The sequence below is a fragment of the Leptonychotes weddellii genome, chromosome 9, assembly GCF_054177405.1.
Source record: "Leptonychotes weddellii isolate Sample4059 chromosome 9, ASM5417740v2, whole genome shotgun sequence".
Classification (NCBI taxonomy): domain Eukaryota; kingdom Metazoa; phylum Chordata; class Mammalia; order Carnivora; family Phocidae; genus Leptonychotes; species Leptonychotes weddellii.
In genome coordinates this window covers 88,837,436-88,854,906 of record NC_138377.1, presented here as the reverse complement: position 1 = coordinate 88,854,906, position 17,471 = coordinate 88,837,436, and the positions used below count along the sequence as shown (strand labels likewise).

Here is a 17,471-nt window from a genome sequence, read left to right as displayed (position 1 = left end):
TTATCCCCAAGAATTCTGACTAAGAATCCTTCTGAGGTGGAGTCCAGGCATCTGCATCTTTACAACCTGCCATTGATTCTGAGACACGTGGACCACCGACTTTCCCTCTGAGAACCACTGTTTGATGGCCATACCTAGTAGACGGCCACATCGTAATGTATGCATATGTATAACTACTTTGAAATTCAAAATTAGCTTCTAAAGTGATTATGCCTCTGATATTCCCACCAAAAAAATGTGAGAGTTTCTGTTGTTTCACATCCTTGCCAGTATCTCAACGGTTTTCACATTTGCTAATCCTGTGGGTATGAAGTGTGTTTCATTGTGGTTTTCATTTGTATATCTAATTATTCATGAGATTAGGCATCTATTCATATTGTTTCACTTGACATTCTTGCATCCTCTTTTCCTAAAGTACTGTCCAAAACTTTTTCCTAATTTTCTGTTGAGTTACCTTTTTCTTATTGATTTGTAGGACAGATTTCTCCCGTTAGTCAGAGATGTTGATGGAAGAGAATGCAGAAGAGATGAGGTATGAGGAGGACCCGACCACCATTGCTGGCTTTGAAGATGAAGGGGTCCACGAGCCAAAGAATGTGGAGTGTGAGTGGCCTCTTTAGAAGCTGAGAACAACTGTAGCCCAAAAGCCAGCAAAGAAATGGAGACCTCACTCCTGCAACTGCATGGAACTAAATGTTGCCAACAACATGAGCCAGCGATCACATTGTCCCCCAGAGCCTTCATAAGAATAGCAATCCTGCCACCTTGGTTTTAGCCTGGTAAGACCCATGTGGACTTCTGACCTATAAAACTGTGAGATGATAAATTGTGTTTGGTGTAAGCTGCTAAGTTTGTGTTAATTTGTTATGGCAGCAATAAGAAACTAATACAAAAAAAATGTGAGCTTTCCACTTGAGTGCAGTGTTTCATATTTACCCACTAGATGAAGTTTCTTTTTTTTTCTTTAAACTAACATCTTCTTTATTGAAGTCAGAAGCATTTTCAAACGTATGAGTGAAAGCATAAGGAAAGTGCCATATACTTAACTCTAAGAATGCTGTATAGAAACCGTCTTTCAGCTATCATCTTCTTTCATGAAGATAGAAGCGTTTTCTTTTTTTTTAATTTTTTTTATTTAAATTCAGTTAGCCAACTTATAGTACCTCATTAGTTTCAGATGTAGTGTTCAAAGATGAAGATTCTTAATTATGTTTAGATCTACTGTACTCTTACAGATTATCTGTCTTACAAGTAATTGAGAAAAGTACAGGTGGATTTTTTTCAGTTTCTCTTTGTAGCTTTGTCAATTTTTGCTTTGTGTGTTTTAAAGCCATATTATTAAGAATATAGTTTTTAAAAATTGTTGTAGTTATTTATAATTGTCATATTTTTAATCTACCCTGAAAATCTTTGTCATTTTAACTGGATAGTTTAATCTTTTAAATTTATCGAGATTAGTGAGATGTTTGGGTTCACTTATTGCTCCCTCATTTTGTGTTTTTCATTTGTCCTTCCTATTGTGTTTATCTTTTTTTCTCCTTTCTTGCCTTTCTTTTAGGTTTGATCATATTTATTTTTCCCTCATTCTCTTTTCCCTCTCTCCAAAGTTGGGAGTTTTATACTCTATTGCTGTACTTCTACTGACTTCCTTAAACGGATAAATAATTAATGATTTTTAAATACAAAGTTAATATTTTACCCTTTTTAAAACAATAAAAGGAGCTTAGCACATTTTAATTTGATCATTCTTGTCCTAACTTATTTGCTCTTTTCTTCCTATACCTTAGTTATATCTCATTTTTATCCATCCCACAAATTAGACAATTACTCTTATAAAGTAAATTTTCATTTAGTTTTATCCATATATTTATCAATTTATATCATTTTTTCCTTGAACATCAAACTTTCATTTGTGATCATTTTTATCCTGCCTGAAGAATATCACTTAGAATTTCCTTTCATGCTGGTATTTTGATGGAAAACTGTGATTTTGCTCATCTGAAAGTTTCTCTACTCTGTTCCTGAAAGATAATTTTATTGGGTATAAAATGCTATTTTAACAATTATCTTTTTCCTCTCAGAGCAGTAGGTCATTTCTTTGTCTTCCGGATTGTGTTGTGGCTGTAGAAAAACCAGGTGTCAGCCCAAGTGACATTCCTTTTTCCATAGCTGGTTTTAATATCATCTCCTTTCCCCCCATGTTTTGAGATTTTATTTTGTTGTCCACAGGTGAATTTCTCCTTATTTATCCTGCTTGAGATGCTTTGGGGTCTTGGAATTGAAGATTAGTGTCTTTTGTCATTTCTGGAAATTTCTCATCCATTATCTTCTGAATCTTACGTTTTCTTTCACCTCTTTCTGTAACCCTGGTGACACATAAGTAAGACATTTTCACTCCATATTCAATATAACTTAGCCTCTCTGTTAATATTTACATCTCTTCTCAATTGTTTTGATCCATGTCGCATTGTGAATAATTTCTTCAGCTCTGTCACTTTGCTAGTTCTTTCTTGAGCTGTATCTGTTCTGTCCACTGAGTTTTTATTCCAGTTATTTGATATTTTATTTCTAGATATTCCATTTGGTTCTTTTTCAAATCTACTTTATCATTTTTAAGATTCCATGTCCTTTATTCATATTAAATATATTAAAACATAATTGTTTTATTTTGCATCTGAAATTCTAATATTCTCCTGATTGATACTTCTGTTAGCTGTCATCTGTGACATCTTGTTTCTTTATTGATGATGATGATGATGATGATGATATCATTATTTTACCATGAACTCCAATTTCATGGATATTTTGAAAGCCTTGGTTCCAAGTATGTTTCTCTATAGAGGGTTTAATATTTGCTTCATCAAGGTTCCTTACACCGTGTTAAACTAAATTTTTGGCCTGACCTTTTTCAGAGTATTCTGAAAGTATGATTTGTATTGCAAATCTGTATGTGGGCTTATCTGTGGTTATAAAAAGTTTTGTTTCCCCTCTTCCCATTGCCAAGGTCAGGAAAGGCAGTTTTCTTTTAGTCCCCCTCTGCAGGTGTTTATTTCTAGTTCACTGTTTCTCTTATGATATAACTCTTGAGGATCCCAGATTTATGCAGGGATCTCCTATTAGACTGTTGACCTTGGGTGAGCTATAAATTTTATCTTCTGTCTCCCTTTGCCTATACAATAGTTAAAATGGAAGCTCAAAGTCACCAGAATTCATCACAAGCTCTCCAGAATGAAAGCTGACCTCATTGCTCTACAGACTCCCACTTCCACTATTTTTTTGTCATCTGAGGATTCCTTACTTTATTTCCAGCTCAACAATGCATTTCTAAAGGAGTTTTTTAATAATTTATCTAGGGAGATCTATTTGGGGTTTCTAGTCCACCATATTGTTGGAAGGAAATTCCCTCAAAAAACCCATTATATTCATTTACCCACCGAAGAGTTATTGCTAAGCACCCGGTATCTAAAGAATAATAAAACCCAGTTTCTGCTTTGAAAGAGATGGCAGTCTTGGGGGCTGGGTTCTCTGGGATTTCTTCTCTGAATTAATAACATTTTCTGCATTCAATTTATGTGAGACAGATAGCCGGTATTTTCTCAGAAAGAGAGTCTCATAGCTATGTAATATGAATGCATAAATGTTTGTTGAATGAATGCACAAATTAAATATTAATTGATGGATGAAATAAGTTAGCCTTAGTCGTGTCACACTAAAATCTTTTTTTCCTGAGCCTCATGCAGTTCAGGAAGTACAGAGGAGAAGCCTTACCCAGGAAACCGAAGGGCAGCCAGGCTCACAACCCCTGCAGCATTTCCGCTTTGTTTTGTTTTTCTCAGATAAGGCTTTGTTAGTTGTCTGTGGCACAGTCCTAATGAGAACTGAGAGGCATTGGTACATAACATATGTTGAACTGTTCCAGTTGGATCTAATACATCACGTTCGGTAACAACTCCTTCAGTCTCCTAATCGCTTCCTGAGTGAAGATAACGTCTCATGACAGGCCCACACGCTGTGCAGGGGGGCTGAGGGGAAGACAAACCTTAGCATTTCTAACTCATGCTTGGAAATACAGGTAATCGTTAATTTCCGTACAATTGCTTATCATGCGGAAACCTTTTAAATTTAGTCTTGATGATTCTGATAGACAGGAGTTGTTGGGAGGGCCTGAGGAATAATTAATACAAGGTACCAGCAAAATTAACATTTTATATCACTGTAAAGACATGTAGAACCATCCTGTAGCTGATGGGTAATTTGGGTTGGGCACAAGTTGAAACCCTTCTTCACTGAAACAAGAGATTCTTCCTTTATCTCAAATATAATTATCCATTGAAATGTCATGGGTCAATTTATTAACACTTTATTCATTGGGGTATAACCTTTATTAGGCTTTATTGCTACCAGAAATTATATCCTACACAAATACAATAGAGATTTAAATGTTCTGGAGAATGAACTGATGGTTCCTGCCTTTACGTTGTCGCTCAGTAATGGACCTTGACCAGCAGAAGATTTGATAAGTATAAAATATTACTGCTTGATGCTAATTTGGTTCCTTTTTAATGACTGATAATCCTTGTCGATTTAGTGAGATCGTCACAATCCACTACTGTTTCCCAGCCTGGGTGTGATTGTAACAGGAGCCATTAAGTGTGTGTCTGCATAATAAAATTAGTCAGGGAAGCTATGTACATTGTTTCCAGGCCTCTGGATTTCCATTATAGTAGTGAGGCTTGTTGAAGTGAAAAGTCTGCCATCAGCTCAACCAAGTCCTCGGCTCCTTGGATGGTAAGCAAAGGACTGATGATGACTGTGTTAAGAAATCAGTTCTTAGAGTCCTAGCAAATTCATCATGTATAAATAGGAGCTGTAGATATTGAGCTAGGAGAGATGGTTTGGTCACTGATTTGCCTAACAAAGCTTTACACAGCTCCAAAGCTTAAATACATAATCAGTCTTTCACAGCTGAAATTTTTAAGGGAGAAGCCTCTTTTCGGTTTAGAGATTTATCACTCCTTCAGAAGGTTGCTATATTAAAGAAGTTGGAATTGCTTGACATCTTTGAAAATAATTTAAAGGTACGATCTGATCCTACTGCCCCCTTGTAGGGATTTCTGGGGCTTGAGGGGAAGGTGGAGATAGGGACCTCATCACTATGAAAGGCACTGAAATAAATAAGTGCATCTGCCCCGTTCCCCTTCCTGGTCCCCCAGCTTATATGGGATCAAGTTCAGATTCCTTTCTTCTAAAGCTGCTCTCAGGGGAGTGCCCAACAACTACCTCCCTGCAGCCTGGAGCCTGCCAGGAAAAAAGTGGAGACTTTGTGCCAAAAAAGGACCCGTTTTGCTTCTGAATTAAGTAGCCCTCGTTTTAACAGGCCAGAAATGTATGTTCTACATGCTCAGAAAGTCTGGATGGAGAGCAAGAAGGTTATTGAATGTAAAGGCAACTTCGGGACCTTCCTAGCAGAGGACTTGATGATATTATTATGTGGCATTAGCAAATGGTTTTTTTGTTTACTAAGCCCTCTGGAGTCATTAAAACTTGGGTTATTAGAAATGAGAATGCTTGTTCAGCATTAGAGTATAGAGCAAGCAACCATTCATTTTTTAACACTAAGTGTTATAGTAAACCAACAGTTCATGGTTTAAAAAAGAAAAAAATAAATTAAAAACAAACAGAAAACATAATGTCTGCGTAGTAAGTGTCTATTATCATCTCTCCTCTGCAGGGTTGCTTTTTGATTACAGAATATTAAGCAAATCAGAACACGAGGTTTGTTCCATGAAAGATGGCAGCACAGTAGACTTGGCACCCTTGTCCATCTGGAAGCTCTATTCCAGCCTTTCTCTCCCCTTTGACCGGCGTTGTCTCTTGAGACAGAGCCAAGAGCTTCCGCCCCCGCTGGTGGCCTCTAGAAAGTAGCAGTGTTGCATGGTCTTTTGAAGAGTACTGTAGGAGGTCGCCCAAGAGCAGCTTGCCCCTTCTCTGTCACACCCAGAGATGGGCAGTGACAGGCCTGAGGGGATGGCAGGCACTTTTATGAGGCTTGAAGAGCACACATTTTCCCAAAGCCGGAGTAACCCACAAGGGTGCCCTTAATTTCCAAATACCGTGTCTCTTAGACTTCTTGTGATGGTATAACAAAGGCTAGATTTTTTTTTTTTATTAAATATAGCTCATCATTTGCCACCTCGATGCCTACAGCTGTTCTTTTTTGTTTGTCCATCTCTAGATTATAAACTCCATGAGGGATGTCTTATTCTCTTTTGTGTCTTTAGCTCCTGGTACAGTGTCTGATCATGATTAAGCATGCAATAGATATTTGTTGATCAATCAGTTGCTTTCTCCAGCCTCTCTAACCATCTGAAACCTGCCCATCCTTAAAATCCCAAATCAAGTCCTCCATAAAGACTTCTCAAATAATTTCACATTGTAGGAATGCTTCAGAATGCATAGCAGTTACTGTGTGGATCACTTTAGAAAGTTGGTCAGGAAATTACTTACAGCTTCTTTACTATTTGTGTTTATGTTTTGTATTGCAACTTAAAGTTCTATGGGGGTAGATGTCTCATCTACCTAGGTGCAAAATTCTTAAGAAGGCCATTATCATTTTGTGGTGTCCCACTGTGTAGTACTCTCTCAGACCAGTGCTCAGAGCATTATAAATATGTTAAATATCAGCTCTTAGTGCTTAGCCCAACACCTCTTATATAATAAATATGCACTGATTGTATACGGACTGATAAATGGAACAATGACAGGAAATCTTATGAAGACACCTTCAGTATATGCCAACCATTGCCTGTTATATGCATGCACACACGCCCTTCCTTCTAGGGGATCTACCCCACCTTCTGTCCTTAATGCTTCATTAGTCATTTCTCAGAGTGACTCTACCTTTCTGGTCATGGCTGACCAGGCCAGAGCTCGTCACCTAACTCTAGGTTAGCCCATTATTGGGCAAGTCCATGATCAAAATGATGAGTAAGAATAATCAGTTCTCTGTCATTCAGTATAGGGAAATGAGAGTCCTAAGTGGGTGTCAGTGGGTATTAAAGCTGAAAATATGTTCCAGAAATCATAGCATATAGAGGTGACTAGAGTAGCCATGACAGGCCACATGCAGGCCAAAGTGATGAGAGGTTAAAGAAAACCAGTCAGTATGATAAGAAAAAATAAGCAAGGCTGCTGAAAGAAGCAGATGCCAAGGCAGCCAGAAACAGATGCTTTAGAATCCTGTCATTTCTAGTTCCAGTTCCAGTTTAGTTCCAGAACTCCCTTTGACCACCTCACACTCATTAATATGGCTGCTATATTTAAAAAAGAAAGAGGGGTACCAGGGTGGCTCAGTTGTTAAGCATCTGCCTTCGGCTCAGGTCATGATTCCAGGGCCCTGGGATCGAGTCCCACATCAGGCACCTTGTTCAGTGGGGAGCCTGCTTCTCCCTCTCCCACTCCCCCTGCTTGTGTTCCTGGTCTCGCTCTCTCTCTCTCTCTCTGTCAAATAAATAAATAAAATCTTTAAAAAGGAAGGGAGGAAGGAAGGAAGGAAAGAAATAACAGATATTGGTGAGGAGGAAAATTGGGACCCCAGTGGGAATTTAAAATGGTATAACCACAGGGCGCCTGGCCGGCTCAGTCGGTAGAGCACATGACCTTAATCTCAGGGTCATGAGTTCAAGCCCCACATTGGGCATGGAGCCTACTAAAAAATTTTTAAAAATAAACCAAAAACCAAAACTAAAAAAAAAAACAAAAGAACACTTAAATGGTACAACCACTATGGAAAACAGTATGTCAGTTCCTCCAAAAATTAAACCTAGAATTACTGTATGATCCATCAGTTCCACTTCTGAGTTTATATGCAAAAGATGTGAAAGCAGAGAAAAGATACTCATACACCCATGTTCATAGCAGCATTATTCATGATAGCCAAAGGTGGAAACAATCCAAGTGTCCATCTACAAATGAATGGATCAACAAAATGTTTTATACATGCATGGAACATTACCCAGTTAAAAAGGAAGGAAACTCTGACACATGCTACAATCTTGAAGACATTTTGCTAAGTGAAATAGGCCAGTCACAAAAGCATGAATACTATGTGATTCCACTTCTGCGAGGTACCTAGGATGGTCAAATTTATAGAGATGGAAAGTAGATTAGTGGTTGTTAGGGGCCAGAGAAGTTATTGCTGTAATAGGTATAGAGTCTTAGTTGGACTAAGATGAGAACATTCTGGAGATGGATGATGGTGATAGTTGCACAATAGTGTCAATGAGCTTAATGCTACTGAACTGTACACTTAAAAAGGGGTTAAGATGATAAACTTTATGGTATGTGTATTTTACCACAATGTTTTTAAAGCATTGATTTTAGGTAACTTGAGTTAGAACCAAACTAAAAAAGCACCATTTTATGAATGTGGAGCATCCATTTTCCTGAAGACAAGAGCAGAGACTCCCTCAAGCAAGTAACGTCAATGGGATGAGGGGATGTAATGAGTATCTGAGAGGAGTCCAGGACAGAAACGATGGAGACAGGAAGTGAACCCAAGGCAGCCTTAGCAGCAGGAAGTCAAGGATCTTCCCTCTGGTGCCTTACCATTATCTTCCTTCTTCTCTCCTTTGGTCTCCACCTTGGTGTGTTTGCTTACCTCTTTTCTATTAGCTTTTATTCCATCTCAAAGTTTCTGCTCATTCACGGCTTCAGTTTACTCATAACTTTAGCCCTTCATGGTCCAGAATGTCCACTGGCCTTTCTCTACCCTGGACTGGAGAAATAGAGCATTATGAGCACCAAATTCTTTAATTCCACCTTGGTTAACATTATAGTAGAATCCATTTGCCATTGCTTTTAATGATCTTTGATATAAAGTACTTTAAGTGAGGAACTGGTCAACGCCAGAGATTTTGAGAATGCAAAGTACTGCGATAGCCATTATCTTTTGTTTAAAAACAAGGAAGAGATGAATCGCAGACCTGTACCCCTGAAACAAATAATACATTATATGTTAATAAAAAAATAAAAATAAACAAGGAAAAAGATTGGTCAATATTTACATATTCTCATAAAATTTAAGCTAAATCCATACTGATTTTCTGTATTTTGTCATTTTAGAAGTTTTGATCTATATTTTTTAATGGAGAAGACCAAAGGACTTTCTTATAATATTCAGAGGTTTGCTTTAGTAGTTCTGAGGAACACTGACTTGTAACCTTGAGGCTATAAATATTTGTTGGGAAAAACCACATTTATTAGAATGTTTGTTGTGCAGAATTGAATTTGTTCACTTAAAGTTACAAACTATGTTTGCTCACCAAACCTGTGTAATTAACCACTGAACAAGACCTCATTCATTTAACTATAATTAATTCAAAAAATATAAATGGCTTTGCAAATTTCTCTAGAGTTAGGAACATTTTTAAAGGCATTTGCCCTTGCAAAAAGTTATTTTGTGAGAAAATTGAAAAGCGACTCTAGCAGATAGCCTTGTAAAATGGTTCCCAGTGACCTCAGCTTCCCCTGTGTAATACCCTCCCTTTGACTATGGTCTAGACCCAGTGACTTGTTTCTAGTGAATACAATGTGGCAAAAGTGAAAAGCTGTTGTAATGGATTTTTTTTGATGTGTGGACTTGGTTTAGCTACAGTCCCCAGTTATTGAATCAGATACTAATCTAGCTGTTGCAGTGAAAGTATTAAATGTGATTAAAGTCCATAATCAGTTGACTTTAAGTAAAAGAGATTATCCTACATAATCTGGGTAGATGAGACTCAATCCGTTGAAAGGCCTTCAGCAGAGCTGATGCTTCCCTGAAGAAGAAAAAGTTCAGCCTGTGGATTGCAGCTCAGCCCACACCCAAGGGTCCAGCCTGTCCATCCTCATGTCCCACCCTACACCTCTTGCATTTCCAGCTCCCACAACCACATTGCTAGTTTCTTGTGATGAATCTCTTAACACACATCTTCTACTGTTTCTGCTTCCCTGGTTGAACCCTGACTGACAGAGATGCCACTTCAGAGTTTAACTTATGAAGACTTGACTTTTCATCTTGCTCACCTTCTGTCCCTGGCCCTTCTCTCATACTTGTTCTGATGGAGAGGGCCAACTGCAGGGAACTGAGAGAGGTCTCCAGCCAGAGCCAGCAAGGAACTGAGGCCCTCAGTCCCAATAGCCCGTGAAGGACTGAATCCTCCCAACAACCATATGAGTGAGCTAGAAGTGGATCCTGCCCCAGATAAGCCTTGAGATCACTGTGGCCTCAGCCAACACCTTGATTGCAGCCTCACGAGAGGACCCAGCTAAGCCATGCCTGGAACTGTAAGAATAAGTATTATTTGTTGTTTAAAGCCCCTGAGTTTGGGGGTAACTTGTTATGCTACAATAGGTAACAAGACAGATTGACTCCAACAAACTAATTTTAAAACACAGTGACAAATCACATTCTTCTAGATGAACTTTTAGCCACTGATAACATCTGATTTATTCCACATTTCCCAATCCATTATTCTACGATAGAAAAATCTAATTGGCCCCACACATCTAAAGAGGGACCTAATACCAGGCTACCTAATAGACCCTAATGTAGTCATTATCTGTCTTTGGGTCAGGTACCCATTCATGGTCTAATCAACTGTGGCCACGGTGGAAAAGGTGGTTGGGATGTGGAGCTTTGTAATTCAACCAAAAGCTGATGTTCTATCAAAGCTGTGAGCAAGACAATTTCCCTGAGAAGAATTGATGAGCAGATTCAAAATCATAATTTACATGCTCTAAGAGCTTTACATACTAAGAGCCAAACCACAGAACTGTAAATATATCTAGTCACTGCTAATATTCAAAATATTTAATTAACTCTATGGTAGGGACACCAACCTTTCCAAATGATCACTCGGCACTTAGAATGGATGCTAGCTATATGCCAGCCTGGTGTATACAAATGAAAATCAAGCCTGATATAAACCCCAAGTACCTTCACATGTATTTATTTTCTTTAAGTATTTAGATACCAGAAGTGCTAAAAGAGCAGAACACAGGTCTGTTGAGCAAATGAAGTTTACAACATCAAAAGAAGAGACAAATATTAAAGGACTGAGTTTCTCAGCCAGGGCCTCCCTTCCTTTCTCCTTACAAGTAAACTTTCACACCATGGAATACTTTACTAAGACTTGAAGAGTCGGGACCAAGCTCCCAAAATCTTCTAGTGAGTCTTTGTGACAAGTCATAGAGGTTACCTCTTTACCATGGTCAAGACTATGTGGTTACTCATCCTTTCATGGTGTCCTTGGCATCTTTCAAAAATGGAACCAACACTGATGGACTCAGTAATTCCATTATCTAGCAAATAGCTGTGCTTTCTTCATTTTATAGATAGGGGTTGTAGATTAGATTATTTTTTGGCAAATATTTACTTCCTCCCTCGCTTTCAGTTTTCTGGAAGGAACATACTATCCTGCCCTTTTGATGCTGAGCTTGGCTCTGTGACTTGTTTTGGTTTCATGATAAGCAGAGTGTACTGCCCTGTCTCTTGACTTGGGCTTAGCCATCCATGTGATTTGCCAATGACAGCTGAAGATACAAGATTTGAAACAAGTTGCATTTCACCATAGAAAGAAAGTGCCTCGGGTAACCTCTTGTTTAAGGACAATGAGACACATGGAGGAGGACTTGATCCAATGTACCGCTTGTGATTGTTAATTTTATGTAACTTGATCAGGCTAAGAGCTGTCCAGATCGCTGGTAAAATGTTATTTCTGGGTGTGTCTTTGAGGATGTTTCTGGAAGAAATTAGCATTTGAATCAGTAAGCTGAGTAAAGAATATGGGCTCTCACCAATGTGGGTGGGTATCCTAACATCCACCAAGAACCCAAATAGAACAAAAAGGTGGAGGAAGGATGAATTCAAACTCTCTTCTCGATCCAGGATGTCTACCTTCTCCTGCCCTCAGTCATCAGAGCTCCAGACTCTCGGGCCTTAAGACTTGAACAGAATGATACCACTGGCCTCCCTGGTTTTCCAGCTCACAGACTGCGTATCATGGAACTTCTCAGTCTCCATAACTGCAAGAGCCAATTCCCATAATAATAACTCTTATATATCTATTCTCTCGGTTCTCTGGAAGACCCTAATAGAGGCTTAGAGCCAAATCAGCCGAAGCCCAAATGACCCACAGACATAGGAGAAGTAAGTGTTTCTTAAAAGTTAGGGTGTTGTTTTTTCCATTTGTTTTTTAATCAGCACTTCTCCAGACAAGATTTTTGTTCAGCCTTTGCTAAGTATATTCCTTCTGGCTGTCACAAGGTTATTATTACCTTTTTGGCCAAGATGATGTGTTTAACTCTGGCCTTGTAGTGTAACAGAGAAACTGCTCACAGATAAACAGGAGGCAGTCACAAAGAAACCCCACACCAGGCCCACAATGCCCAGCAAGCTTCAAGTAACTGCTCCACAGATGTGCCCACAGAAGTTTAAGAGGCAGCTTGACAGATGTACAAAGCTGCAGATCAGAGGGGATGTAAAACAGTTAAACTTGCTTAAAGGCACAGTGTGTCACCATCTACCAGTTACATGCATCCTAAGCCCCAGTGAGGAGGAGCATGGGCTGGCCTGTGCTCTTGGCTGTCGGCATGCCAGGAAGATTATAAAAACGCCACGCTGTGATATGTTGCCCTCCTGCCTGAGAAGCTACTATTAAGCTGAGTATTTACTGCACCTCTTCAGACAGGAGCGGCAGTCCAGAGTGCTACCTGTCTTCTGCTTGGATAAATTAGTCGTGGGTGTCACAAGATTATAGCTGCCTATTGTTCTGTCTGCCTAAGGTGGGACAAGATGAAAGCCCCTGGTCTGCCCTTGTAATGTTTCGTGTGAAATGCAGGAGGCAGCCTCTTTTCTTCCCAAGTTAATGGCCAAACAAGATCTGGGCTGACTATATTAGAGTTTGGGGCATAATTAAAAAGACAACACATGGCAAAGAGCTGGGGAGGGGGGAGCTGGGGAGAAAGGCATTTATTTATAGCGGGAGCGCATGTATGAAAGGAAAGGGAGGGCAAAGCAAAGGGACCAGGGAAAATCAAATGTGCGTACGGCGAAAAGTGAGCTTGCGCCGCCGTGGAAATTGGTGCTGTAATCAGAACAGAAACACTCGGTAGTCCATGCAGAAATGATTTTCCGTTTGTTCGACTCCTCTCAAAATATTTTTTGTACAAATTGTTTTGCCCTTATGTTTCCATGATATATGGAGGTATGAACTCTGAATTAGTGTTAACAGAAATTGACAAGCTCTGCATTAAAAAATATCAGCCAGCCAGCCCTACAGGCTTAATTACGGAAGGAGAGTATGGTGGGTGCAAAACTCCTGCTTCAAAATTTTACCACATGCAATATAAATAAAAGATTATCTCATCCACTAGTAACCTTACAGATCAAAAGGAAAACAGGAAAGCGACTTTGCTGGCACTTATAATTATTTATCTCGCCTGAGCAGTATTGTTGTCTTTTGACAAATCCAAGATTTGTCAGTTTTTGTTGTGGTGCAGAAGGGGGTCATAGCACTCCTTTGTGCATCTTAGATATCCATTTAGGAAATCATGTGAATTAAAATAACACCTACTTCAAATAGAGACAGTTTCTTCACATGTCAGATCAGACCTTGTAGATTTATTCTTCAGCAGACATCTGTTGAGTACCTACTATGTACAAGCATTGCATATAAATGCTTTTTTAAAAAGTGTCCTTTATAATTCCTCTAGCAGGATTCGTATCCTTTGTATGTCCTGAGTTTTATGCTTATTTTTTCCTTTCCAAAACCAAACCCTATTGTAGTGGTGATGGTTTCACCCTGGCTTTCTTAATGCTGTGCTCTCTTCAATACACAAACCAGGAATGATCTTAGACCTCAGCCTTGGTGCCCAGTCCCAGGGCCCAAACACCATTCTCCCAGTTGGCTGCCATTAGAAGCTCCTCTGTGTCTTATTTATCATTTTGGACATTGCATGCTGCCATATGATTAAGGTGACCACATGATCTGATTTACCCAGAAGATTCTTGATTTACTCCTATTGTCCACTGTAGTTATTAATAACCCTCAGTAGTGTCCCAGTTTGGACAATAAATTATTTTTTATCTTACATATGATGTGCTTTTATTCCTACTACAGCTAGGAAGTGTTGAATGAATGTGTGAATAAATGAGTATATGTAGCCATGATGATGGAGACTTAGAGAATTGAAGCCAGCTCTTTGAAATTTGCCAGATCAGTTTACCTCCTGAAGGATGCTGCCAAAGGGAAAATTGAACCAAAATGACATTTCTTTAGGTTAGAACAAAGTTTCTTAATCTCAAACTTATTGACATTTTGATTGAGATAATTCTTTGTTTTTGTTTTTAAGGAGGCTCCACACCCAGTGTGGGGCTGAAACTCATGACCATGAGATCAAGAACTGAGCCAAGATCAAGAGTCAGACACTTAACCGACTGAGCCACCCAGGTGCACCTGAGATAATTCTTTGTTTTGATAGGCTGTCCCGTGCACAAGTATCCCCAGCCTCCACCTACTAAATGTCAGCATCTCCAGACATTGCCAAATGTCCTCCAGGGGAGGACAAAATGACCCCCAGTTGAGAACCACTGGGTTAGAGATGGATATAAAAGATTTTCTAAAATTACTAAAGACAATGAAGGAAAGGCACGCTAAAGCCTATGAAGCAGCCATGGCATTCTACATAACACCCAATGTCATGCACTTTCAAAGCGTAAAGTGCAAATTCCTATTTTAAATTTTAAAATGCACAAAGTGTATGATACCAGTGAGAATCCAAAGACAATTCAAGTTCTGGCTTTAATATCTACTCATTTTTTTTGCTTTGAGGGTTGATATTTAGTAATTGCTTCATTTGCTTATATGCTAATAGACATGAAATCAGTCAAATTATGGGGTTTTTTTTTTGCCTTTTATATGTATTGCCAACCTTATAATAGGGCATTGTTTAGGTCTCTTCTATTTTGTGTGTGTGTGTGTGTGTGTGTGTGTTGTTTGGTTTTTTTTTTTTTTTTTTGCTGCCTACAAGAGATACTCTTTATTTTTTTAAATTTTTTTGTATTAACATATAATGTATTATTTGTTTCAGGGGTACAGGTCTATGATTCGTCAGTCTTACACAATTCACAGCGCTCACCATAGCACATACCCTCCCCAATGTCCATCACCCAGCCACCCTATCCCTCCCACCCCCCTCCACTCCAGCAACCCTCAGTTTGTTTCCTGAGATTAAGATTCCCTTATGCTTTGTCTCCCTCTCTGGTTTCGTCTTGTTTCATTTCTCCCTCCCTTCCCCTATGATCCTCTGTCTTGTTTCTCAAATTCCTCATATCAGTGAGATCATATAATACTTATCTTTCTCTGATTGACTTATTTCGCTGAGCATAATACCCTCTAGTTCCATCCATGTCCTTGCAAAAGGTAAGATTTCATTTTTTCGATGGCTGCATAATATTCCATTGTATATATATACTACATCTTCATTGTATATATATACTACAACATTCATCTGTTGATGGACATCTAGGCTCTTTCCATAGTTGGCTATTGTGGACATTGCTGCTATAAACATTGGGGTGCAGGTGCCCCTTCAGATCACTACATTTGTATCTTTGGGGTAAATACCCAGTAGTGCAATTGCTAGGTCATAAGGTAGCTCTATTTTCAACTTTTTGAGGAAACTCCATACTGTTTTCCAGAGTGGCTGCACCAGCTTGCATTCTCATCAACAGTGTAGGAGGGTTCCCCTTTCTCTGCATCCTCACCAACATCTGTCGTTTCCTGACTTGTTAATTTTAGCCATTCTGACTGGTGTGAGGTGGTATCTCATTGAGGTTTTGATTTGGATTTCCCTGATGCCTAGTGATGTTGAACACTTTTTCATGTGTCTGTTGGCCATTTGGATGTCTTCTTTGCAGAAATGTCTGTTCATGTCTTCTGCCCATTTCTTGATTGGATTCTTTGTTCTTTGGGTGTTGAGTTTGATGAGTTCTTTATAGATTTGGATACTAGCCCTTTATCTGATATGTCATTTACAAATACCTTCTCCCATTTTGTCGGTTGTCTTTTGGTTTTGTTGACTGTTTCCTTTGCTGTGCAAAAGCTTTTTATCTTGATGAAGTCCCAGTAGTTCATTTTTGCCCTTGCTTCCCCTGCCATTGGCAATGTGTCTAGGAATAAGTTGCTACAGCTGAGGTTGAAAACGTTGCTACCTGTGTTCTCCTCAACGATTTTGATCGATTCCTGCCTCACACTTAGGTCTTTCATTCATTTGGAGTCTATTTTTGTGTGTGGTGTAAGGAAATGGTCCAGTTTCATTCTTCTGCATGTGGCTATCCAATTTTCCCAACATCATTTGCTGAAGAGACTGTCTTTTTTCCATTGGACATTCTTACCTGCTTTGTCGAAGATTAGTTGACCATAGAGTTGAGAGTCCATTTCTGGGCTCTCTATTCTGTTCCATTGATCTATGTGTCTGTTTTTGTGCCAGTACCATACTGTCTTGATGATTACAGCTTTGTAATAGAGCTTGAAGTCTGGAATTGTGATGCCATCAGCTTTGCTTTTCACATTCCTCTGGCTATTCGTGATCTTTTCTGGTTCCATACAAATTTTAGGATTATTTGTTCCATTTCTTTGAAAAAAGTTAATGGTATTTTGATAGGGATAGCATTAAATGTGTAGATTGCCCAAGGAAGCATAGACATTTTCACAATATTTGTTCTTCCAATCCATAAGCACGGAACGTTTTCCATTTCTTTGTGTCTTCCTCAATTTCTTTCATGAGTATTCTATAGTTTTCTGAGTACAGATCCTTTGCCTCTTTGGTTAGATTTATTCCTAGGTATCTTATGGTTTTGGGTGCAGTTGTAAATGGGATCGACTCCTTAATTTCTTTCTTCTGCCTTGTTGTTGGTGTATAGAAATGCAGTTGATTTCTGTGCATTGATTTTATATCCTGCCACTTTACTGAATTCCTGTATGAGTTCTGGCAGTTTTTGGGGTGGAGTCTTTTGGGTTTTCCACATAAAATATCATATCATCTGCAAAGAGTGAGATTTTGACTTTTTCTTTGCTGACTTGGATGCCTTTTCTTTTTGTTGTCTGATTGCTGAGGCTAGGACTTCTAGTATTACGTTGAATAGCAGTGGTGATAGTGGACATCCCTGCCGTGTTCCTGACCTTAGGGGAAAAGCTCTGTTTTTCCCCATTGAGTATGATATTCGCTGTGGGTTTTTCATAGATGGCTTTTATGATATTGAGGTATGTGCCCTCTATCCCTACATTGTGAAGAGTTTTAATCAAGAAAGAATGCTGTACTTTGTCAAATGCTTTTTCTGCATCTATTGAGAGGATCATATGGTTCTTGTTCTTTCTTTTATTAATGTATTGTATCACATTGATTGATTTGTGGATGTTGAACCAACC

At 39.0% G+C, this 17,471-nt stretch overlaps 1 long non-coding RNA gene across 1 annotated transcript in view; it reads left to right on the top strand.

Moving 5' to 3' along the window:
* The first annotated feature begins 467 nt into the window (after positions 1-467).
* The window catches only part of LOC145723529 (uncharacterized), a 56,233-nt gene continuing 39,229 nt past the window's right edge, over positions 468-17,471 (top strand). Inside the window, exon 1 of the long non-coding RNA XR_014148652.1 lies at positions 468-779. This is a non-coding gene — a long non-coding RNA (uncharacterized LOC145723529). The remainder of the gene's footprint in view (positions 780-17,471) is intronic.